We start from the raw sequence: 10000 nt of genomic DNA on the forward strand, positions 1-10000 counted from the left end.
TCTCTCTCTCTCTCTCTCTCTCTCTCTCTCTCTCGCTCTCTCTCTCTCTCGCGCTCTCTCTCTCTCTCTCGCTCTCGCTCTCTCAATTCAAGGCCTTTATTGGCATGGGAAACATATGTTAACATTGCCAAAGCAAGTGAAGTAGATAATAAAGGAAAGTGAAATAAACAATTAAATGAACAGTAAACATTACACTCACAGACGTTCCAAAGAATAAAGACATTTCAAATGTCATATTATGTCTATATAGAGTGTTGTAACGATGTGCAAATAGTCTCTCTCTGTCTCTGTATCAGTCTTTCTACAGATAGGTTGAATGGTGGAACTGACTGTGGTGAGTGGGAGGACAGTGACCTTCACTGTGATCCTGCAGATGAGTGTGGTGTGAATGAGTTCTTCAGTCCTGTCAGGAGTGTGAGTCTGGCGGCTGGACAGACAGAAACCATAGAGCTCCACTACCTGCCCTTCCACCTGGGGAAAAGACACTGCTCCGTCCTGCTAGTCAGCCAGCAGGTATACAGGGCCGTGTGTGTGTGGGTGTGTGTGGGTGTGGGTGTGGGTGTGGGTGTGTGTGTGTGTGTGTGTGTGGGTGTGGGTGTGTGTGGGTGTGGGTGTGTGGATGTGTGTGTGTGTGTGTGTCATGATCTAGGTGTTCCTTCCAGGTGCTGTGTGTATTTAAATCTAGCTTGGATAATGTGTGTTGTTGATTATAGGTGTGTGTGTGTGTTTTGTCGGTGTAGGTTGGTGAGCAGGTGTATCTTGTGGAGGGGACAGCAGATCTTCCCCTGTCCTCCCCTCTGACCACAAAGCCCAGTCCTAATGTAGTCCATGTTAGCAGCGCCACCTCTGGTGAGTACTGGTACTGAACACGTCTGCAGAGTCATGATGACTGTACTGAGGCGGCAAGTTGCCTAGCTTTAATGAGCGTTGGGCCAGTAACTGAAAGGTCGCAGGTTCGAACCCTGACTACGTGAAAAATCTGTCAATGTGGTGCTGATCCCAGGCCTGCGCGTGTTTCCGTATGTCCTGTGTGTCTGCTAGATGGTGCTGATCCCAGGCCTGTGTGTGTTTCCATATGCCCTGTGTGTCTGCTAGATGGTGCTGATCCCAGGCCTGCGTGTGTTTCCGTATGCCCTGTGTGTCTGCTAGATGGTGCTGATCCCAGGCCTGCGTGTGTTTCCGTATGTCCTGTGTGTCTGCTAGATGGTGCTGATCCCAGGCCTGTGTGTGTTTCTGTATGCCCTGTGTGTCTGCTAGATGGTGCTGATCCCAAGCCTGTGTGTGTTTCCGTATGCCCTGAGTGTCTGCTAGATGGTGCTGATCCCAGGCCTGTGTGTGTTTCTGTATGCCCTGTGTGTCTGCTAGATGGTGCTGATCCCAGGCCTCCGGTGAACCTGCGTTGCGGCGTGGGCAGCACTCTGGATGAGGTGGTGTGTGTCCCCCTGGTTAATGGGCTGTGGGAGCGGGCGCTGGCCACCGTGGGGCAGCAGAGGATGAGCCCTGTGGAGAAGAAGAGGCGCAGCCTCACACACACTCTGGACAGCAGCACCGTCCGGGCCGGGGTGGTGGCCGCTGCACTCACCACCTCACAGGTAGACAGTAGACACACACACAGAGACAGAGACAGACACACACAGACACACACACACAGGTAGACAGTAGACACACACACAGAGACAGACACACACACTGGTAGACAGTAGACACACACACAGAGACACACAAACACACACAGGTAGACAGTAGACACACACACAGAGACAGACACACACACACTGGACAGCTCTTTCTCTCTCTCTGTCTCTCTGTCTCTCTCTCTCTCTCTCTCTTTCTCTCTCTCTCTCTCTCTCTCTCTCGCTCTCTCTTTGTCCTCCTGGTCTCCTGTCTGTCCCTGCTGGTCCCTGGTCCAGTCCAGTCTGACCGTCTCTCTCCTCTCCTCCAGTCCCTCCTGGTCCCTGGTCCAGTCCAGTCTGACCATTTCTCTCCTCTCCTCCAGTCCCTCCTGGTCCCTGGTCCAGTCCAGTCTGACCGTCTCTCTCCTCTCCTCCAGTCCCTCCTGGTCCCTGGTCCAGTCTGACCATCTCTCTCCTCTCCTCCAGTCCCTCCTGGTCCCTGGTCCAGTCCAGTCTGACCATCTCTCTCCTCTCCTCCAGTCCCTCCTGGTCCCTGGTCGAGTCTGACCGTCTCTCTCCTCTCCTCCAGTCCCTCCTGGTCCAGTCCAGTCTGACCGTCTCTCTCCTCTCCTCCAGTACCTGCTGGTCCCTGGTCCAGTCTGACCGTCTCTCTCCTCTCCTCCAGTCCCTGCTGGTCCCTGGTCCAGTCTGACCGTCTCTCTCCTCTCCTCCAGTCCCTGCTGGTCCCTGGTCCAGTCCAGTCCCAGGTGGTAGAGTACAGTCTGACCGTCTCTCTCTCCTCTCCTCCAGTCCCTGCTGGTCCCTGGTCCAGTCCAGTCCCAGGTAGTAGAGTACAGTCTGACCGTCTCTCTCCTCTCCTCCAGTCCCTGCTGGTCCCTGGTCCAGTCCAGTCCCAGGTGGTAGAGTACAGTCTAACCGTCTATCTCCTCTTCTCCAGTCCCTGCTGGTCCCTGGTCCAGTCCAGTCCCAGGTGGTAGAGTACAGTCTGATCGTCTCTCTCCTCTCCTCCAGTCCCTGGTCCAGTCCAGTCCCAGGTGGTAGAGTACAGTCTGACCGTCTCTCATCTCTCCTCCAGTCCCTGCTGGTCCCTGGTCCAGTCCAGTCCCAGGTGGTAGAGTACAGTCTGACCGTCTCTCTCCTCTCCTCCAGTCCCTGCTGGTCCCTGATCCAGTCCAGTCCCAGGTGGTAGAGTACAGTGTGACCGTCTCTCTCCTCTCCTCCAGTCCCTCCTGGTCCCTGGTCCAGTCTGACCGTCTCTCTCCTCTCCTCCAGTCCCTGCTGGTCCCTGGTCTAGTCCAATCCCAGGTGGTAGAGTACAGTCTGACCGTCTCTCTCCTCTCCTCCAGTCCCTCCTGGTCCCTGGTCCAGTCTGACCGTCTCTCTCCTCTCCTCCAGTCCCTGCTGGTCCCTGGTCCAGTCCAGTCCCAGGTGGTAGAGTACAATGTGACCATCTCTCTCCTCTCCTCCAGTCCCTGCTGGTCCCTGATCCAGTCCAGTCCCAGGTGGTAGAGTACAGTCTGACCGTCTCTCTCCTCTCCTCCAGTCCCTGCTGGTCCCTGGTCCAGTCTGACCGTCTCTCTCCTCTCCTCCCTGCTGGTCCCTGGTCCAGTCTGACCGTCTCTCTCCTCTCCTCCAGTCCCTGCTGGTCCCTGGTCCAGTCCCAGGTGGTAGAGTACAGTCTAACCGTCTCTCTCCTCTCCTCCAGTCCCTGCTGGTCCCTGGTCCAGTCCAGTCCCAGGTGGTAGAGTACAGTCTGACCGTCTCTCTCCTCTCCTCCAGTCCCTGCTGGTCCCTGGTCCAGTCCAGTCCCAGGTGGTAGAGTACAGTCTGACCGTCTCTCCTCTCCTCCAGTCCCTGCTGGTCCCTGGTCCAGTCCAGTCCAGGTGGTAGAGTACAGTCTAACCGTCTCTCTCCTCTCCTCCAGTCCCTGCTGGTCCCTGGTCTAGTCCAATCCCAGGTGGTAGAGTACAGTGTGAACGTCTCTCTCCTCTCCTCCAGTCCCTCCTGGTCCCTGGTCCAGTCTGACCGTCTCTCTCCTCTCCTCCAGTCCCTGCTGGTCCCTGATCCAGTCCAGTCCCAGGTGGTAGAGTACAGTGTGACCATCTCTCTCCTCTCCTCCAGTCCCTGCTGGTCCCTGATCCAGTCCAGTCCCAGGTGGTAGAGTACAGTGTGACCGTCTCTCTCCTCTCCTCCAGTCCCTCCTGGTCCCTGGTCCAGTCTGACCGTCTCTCTCCTCTCCTCCAGTCCCTGCTGGTCCCTGGTCTAGTCCAATCCCAGGTGGTAGAGTACAGTCTGACCGTCTCTCTCCTCTCCTCCAGTCCCTCCTGGTTCCTGGTCCAGTCTGACCGTCTCTCTCCTCTCCTCCAGTCCCTGCTGGTCCCTGGTCCAGTCCAGTCCCAGGTGGTAGAGTACAGTGTGACCATCTCTCTCCTCTCCTCCAGTCCCTGCTGGTCCCTGATCCAGTCCAGTCCCAGGTGGTAGAGTACAGTCTGACCGTCTCTCTCCTCTCCTTCAGTCCCTGCTGGTCCCTGGTCCAGTCCCAGGTGGTAGAGTACAGTCTAACCGTCTCTCTCCTCTCCTCCAGTCCCTGCTGGTCCCTGGTCCAGTCCAGTCCCAGGTGGTAGAGTACAGTCTGACCGTCTCTCTCCTCTCCTCCAGTCCCTGCTGGTCCCTGGTCCAGTCCAGTCCCAGGTGGTAGAGTACAGTCTGACCGTCTCTCTCCTCTCCTCCAGTCCCTGCTGGTCCCTGGTCCAGTCCAGTCCCAGGTGGTAGAGTACAGTCTAACCGTCTCTCTCCTCTCCTCCAGTCCCTCCTGGTCCCTGGTCCAGTCTGACCGTCTCTCTCCTCTCCTCCAGTCCCTGCTGGTCCCTGGTCCAGTCAAGTCCCAGGTGGTAGAGTACAGTGTGACCATCTCTCTCCTCTCCTCCAGTCCCTGCTGGTCCCTGGTCCAGTCAAGTCCCAGGTGGTAGAGTACAGTCTGACCGTCTCTCTCCTCTCCTCCAGTCCCTGCTGGTCCCTGGTCCAGTCTGACCGTCTCTCTCCTCTCCTCCAGTCCCTGCTGGTCCCTGGTCCAGTCTGACCGTCTCTCTCCTCTCCTCCAGTCCCTGCTGGTCCCTGGTCCAGTCCAGTCCCAGGTGGTAGAGTACAGTCTGACCGTCTCTCTCCTCTCCTCCAGTCCCTGCTGGTCCCTGGTCCAGTCCAGTCCCAGGTGGTAGAGTACAGTCTAACCGTCTCTCTCCTCTCCTCCAGTCCCTCCTGGTCCCTGGTCCAGTCTGACCGTCTCTCTCCTCTCCTCCAGTCCCTGCTGGTCCCTGGTCCAGTCAAGTCCCAGGTGGTAGAGTACAGTGTGACCATCTCTCTCCTCTCCTCCAGTCCCTGCTGGTCCCTGGTCCAGTCAAGTCCCAGGTGGTAGAGTACAGTCTGACCGTCTCTCTCCTCTCCTCCAGTCCCTGCTGGTCCCTGGTCCAGTCTGACCGTCTCTCTCCTCTCCTCCAGTCCCTGCTGGTCCCTGGTCCAGTCTGACCGTCTCTCTCCTCTCCTCCAGTCCCTGCTGGTCCCTGGTCCAGTCCAGTCCCAGGTGGTAGAGTACAGTCTGACCGTCTCTCTCCTCTCCTCCAGTCCCTGCTGGTCCCTAGTCCAGTCCAGTCCAGGTGGTAGAGTACAGTCTAACCGTCTCTCTCCTCTCCTCCAGTCCTGCTGGTCCCTGGTCCAGTCCAGTCCCAGGTGGTAGAGTACAGTCTGACCGTCTCTCTCCTCTCCTCCAGTCCCTGCTGGTCCCTAGTCCAGTCCAGTCCCAGGTGGTAGAGTCCAGTCTGACCGTCTCTCTCCTCTCCTCCAGTCCCTCCTGGTCCCTGGTCCAGTCTGACCGTCTCTCTCCTCTCCTCCAGTCCCTGCTGGTCCCTGGTCCAGTCCAGTCCCAGGTGGTAGAGTACAGTCTGACCGTCTCTCTCCTCTCCTCCAGTCCCTGCTGGTCCCTAGTCCAGTCCAGTCCCAGGTGGTAGAGTACAGTCTAACCGTCTCTCTCCTCTCCTCCAGTCCCTGCTGGTCCCTGGTCCAGTCCAGTCCCAGGTGGTAGAGTACAGTCTGACCGTCTCTCTCCTCTCCTCCAGTCCCTGCTGGTCCCTAGTCCAGTCCAGTCCCAGGTGTAGAGTCCAGTCTGACCGTCCTCTCCTCTCCTCCAGTCCCTCCTGGTCCCTGGTCCAGTCTGACCATCTCTCTCCTCTCCTCCAGTCCCTGCTGGTCCCTGGTCCAGTCCAGGCCCAGGTGGTAGAGTACAGTCTGACCGTCTCTCTCCTCTCCTCCAGTCCCTGCTGGTCCCTGGTCCAGTCCAGTCCCAGGTGGTAGAGTACAGTCTGACCGTCTCTCTCCTCTCCTCCAGTCCCTGCTGGTCCCTGGTCCAGTCCAGTCCCAGGTGGTAGAGTCCAGTCTGACCGTCTCTCTCCTCTCCTCCAGTCCCTGCTGGTCCCTGGTCTAGTCCAATCCCAGGTGGTAGAGTACAGTGTGACCGTCTCTCTCCTCTCCTCCAGTCCCTCCTGGTCCCTGGTCTAGTCTGACCGTCTCTCTCCTCTCCTCCAGTCCCTGCTGGTCCCTGGTCTAGTCCAATCCCAGGTGGTAGAGTACAGTCTGACCGTCTCTCTCCTCTCCTCCAGTCCCTGCTGGTCCCTGGTCCAGTCTGACCGTCTCTCTCCTCTCCTCCAGTCCCTGCTGGTCCCTGGTCCAGTCTGACCGTCTCTCTCCTCTCCTCCAGTCCCTGCTGGTCCCTGGTCCAGTCTGACCGTCTCTCTCCTCTCCTCCAGTCCCTGCTGGTCCCTGGTCCAGTCCAGTCCCAGGTGGTAGAGTACAGTCTGACCGTCTCTCTCCTCTCCTCCAGTCCCTGCTGGTCCCTGGTCCAGTCCAGTCCCAGGTGGTAGAGTACAGTGTGGATGTTTCTCTCCCGGAACACTTCCTCCTGCCTCATACCATCACTCTGCCTGTGGCCAGGGACGCACGGGTCACACAGGACAACCTCACAGGTACACACACACACACACACACACACACACACACACACACACACACACACACACACACACACACACACACACACACACACAGACACAGACACAGACACAGACACAGACATAGACACACACACACAGACACACACACAGACATACACTCCTATCCCCCTCCCCTCTCTGTCCAGACTCTGAGGTGGTGATGGTACCACTGAGGTTCCAAGCCCACGTGGCCGGTCGGTTCCGGTGCCAGCTGGTTCTGCAGTCGTGGCGTGACATCAGAGTCTACCTGCTGGAAGCCGTGGTTACCGCAGAGGGAGACCACGCCCAGCTAGAGTTCACCACGCCCGCTCACCTGTCTGTCACTCAGGACATCCCTCTGGTAGGTGGAGGAGGAGGGACAGGAGAGGAGGAGGAGGAGGAACAGGAGTGAGGGGAAGGAGGAGAGAGGTGGAGGAGGAGGAGGGACAGGAGAGGAGGAGGAGAGAGGGGAAGGAGGAGGATGAGGAGAGAGGGGAAGGAGGAGAGAGGTGGAGGAGGAGGAGGAGGAGGAGGAGGAGGAAGAGGAGATGTGGAGGTGGCAGGCTTTGTGCTCTGGAGTGGCTGAAGAGTTGAATTGTGTGTTGGGTGGTTGTGTATGTGTGTGTTGTGTGTATATGTGTGTTGGGTGTGTGTGTTGTGTGTGTTGGTTGTGTGTGTGTGTGTGTTGGGTGTGTGTGTGTGTTGGGTGTATGTTGTGTGTATGTGTGTTGGGTGTGTGTTGGGTGTGTGTTGGGTGTATGTGTGTGTTGTGTGTATGTGTGTGTGTGTGTGTGTGTGTGTGTGTGAACATTCTCCCTGATGTGTGTGTGAACATTCTCCCAGGTCCACCTGAGGACCAAGGCTAATTTAGGTTTAGGGGCTAGGTTTGGGTTAGAATTAGGTTTAGAATTAGCATTAGGGTTAGGGGTTAGGTTTGGGTTAGAATTAGGTTTAGAATTAGCATTAGGGTTAGGGGTTAGGTTTGGGTTTGGGTTTGGGTTAGAATTAGGTTTAGAATTAGCATTAGGGTTAGGTTTGGGTTAGGGTTAGAATTAGCATTAGGGTTAAGGGTTAAGGGTTAGGTTTGGGTTAGAATTAGGTTTAGAATTAGCATTAGGGTTAGGGTTAGGGGTTAGGTTTGGGTTAGGGTTAGAATTAGGTTTAGAATTAGCATTAGGGTTAGGGGTTAGGTTTGGGTTAGGGTTAGAATTAGCATTAGGGTTAGGGGTTAGGTTTGGGTTAGAATTAGGTTTAGAATTAGCATTAGGGTTAGGGGTTAGGTTTGGGTTAGAATTAGGATTAGAATTAGCATTAGGGTTAGGTTTGGGTTAGGGTTAGAATTAGGTTTAGAATTAGCATTATGGTTAGGGGTTAGGTTTGGGTTAGGGTTAGGGTTAGAATTAACATTAGGGTTAGGGGTTAGGTTTGGGTTAGAATTAGGTTTAGAATTAGCATTAGGGTTAGGGTTAGGGGTTAGGTTTGGGTTAGAATTAGGTTTAGAATTAGCATTAGGGTTAGGGGTTAGGTTTGGGTTAGGGTTAGAATTAGGGTTAGGGGTTAGGTTTGGGTTAGAATTAGGTTTAGAATTACCATTAGGGTTAGGGTTAGGGTTAGAATTAGGTTTAGAGTTAGCATTAGGGTTAGGGGTTAGGGGTTAGGGGTTAGGGATTAGGGTTAGGGTTAGGGGTTAGGGATTAGGGGTTAGGGATTAGGGTTAGGGGTTAGGGATTAGGGTTAGGGGTTAGGGTTATGGTTAGGGATTAGGGTTAGGGTTAGGGGTTAGGGGTTGGGGTTAGGGTTAGGGTTTTGGGTTAGGGGTTAGGGGTTGGGTTGGGGAAAATAGGATGTGTGTGTCTCATCTTTCCTGTATTCTCTCCAGATCAATGAGAGCAGACAGGACTGGCATCTGCGAGGCTTGGTTAGTGGCTGTGGCTTCTACGGCCCTCCTGTGGTGTACATACGGGCCGGGAGAAGACCTGTTACCCCCCTTACCTTTAGACCCACCACACAGAGCATCGTCACGGTAATACACTCATCCCCCTGCTCCTGCTCCGCATCTTCCTCCTCTTCCTCTTCCTCCTCCTGTTTCTCTGTCTTCTCTCTGTCCTTCCTTACCCTCTCCCTTCACTTTTTCACAAGGGGAGAGAGTGGGAGAGAGAGAGAGTGGGGGAGAGAAAGTGGGGGAGAGAGTGGGAGAGAGAGAGAGTGGGGGAGAGGGAGAGAGTGGGAGAGATAGAGGGACAGGGAGAGGGAGAGAGATATGGAGAGAGAGCGAGAGAGAGAGCAAGAGAGAGAGGGAGCGATAGAGAAAGTGGGAGAGAGAGAGAGAGTGGGGGAGAGGGAGAGTGGGGGAGAGGGAGAGAGTGGGAGAGAGAGGAATAGATAGAGAGAGGGACAGGGAGAGATAGAGAGAGTGGGGGAGAGATAGAGAGGGGGAGAGATAGAGAGAGAGAGTGGGGGAGAGAGAGAGAGGGGGGAGATAGAGAGAGGAGGAGCGAGAGAGAGAGAGAGGAGGAGAGAGAGAGAGAGTGGGGGAGAGAGAGATAGAGGGGGGAGAGAGAGAGAGGGGGGGAGAGGATTACCAGGATTAGCAGCAATACTCCCTCCCTGCATGAAGGCGACTGAGGAGACAGGAATCCTCCTGGCTAGTTTTACCTCCATCTGTCCTGGGTTCAGTTCCCTCAGGTATTACAGTCACATACTGAAACTGTACCCACTTATCTGGGTATAAGGTCTGCTAAGTGGCATATACACTATATTATCATGCTAACAGCTCCACTTGCTGTCAACTTGGTTGATGTATCATTTTCCTGTCAGCCTTCATTTTTAAACCACGTTGAGGTCAGGTAATGAGTCATTGGACATTTAATCTACACTTCTACCTTTTGGCTGTAGAAGGAGAGAGTGTATATCTGTGTCTATTGTTCCTTAGTGTATCTCAGCAACTGAGGTAGAGCTGACAGTTGATAGCTTCAGAGTTGAGTTGTTTTGTTCACAGTCTGGATTGATACATGACACAGCATCTCTATCTATCTCTCTATCTCTCTCTGTCTCTCTCTCCCTCTCCCCCATCACTCTCTCTCTCCCACTCTCTCTCTGTCTCTCTCTCTCTTTCCCTCTCCTCTCTCCCCCCCTCTCTCTCTCCCCCTCTCTCTCTCTCTCCCCCACTCTCTCCCTCTCCCCCTCGCTCTCTCTCTCCCACTCTCTCTCTGTCTCTCACTCTCTCTCTCTCTCTCTCTCTCTCTCTCTCTCTCTCTCTCCCCCTCGCTCTCTCTCTCCCACTCTCTCCCTGTCTCTCACTCTCTCTCTCTCTTTCCCTCTCCTCTCTCCCCCCTCTATCTCTCTATA

Source organism: Oncorhynchus kisutch, unplaced genomic scaffold, assembly GCF_002021735.2.
Source record: "Oncorhynchus kisutch isolate 150728-3 unplaced genomic scaffold, Okis_V2 scaffold3996, whole genome shotgun sequence".
Lineage (NCBI taxonomy): Eukaryota > Metazoa > Chordata > Actinopteri > Salmoniformes > Salmonidae > Oncorhynchus > Oncorhynchus kisutch.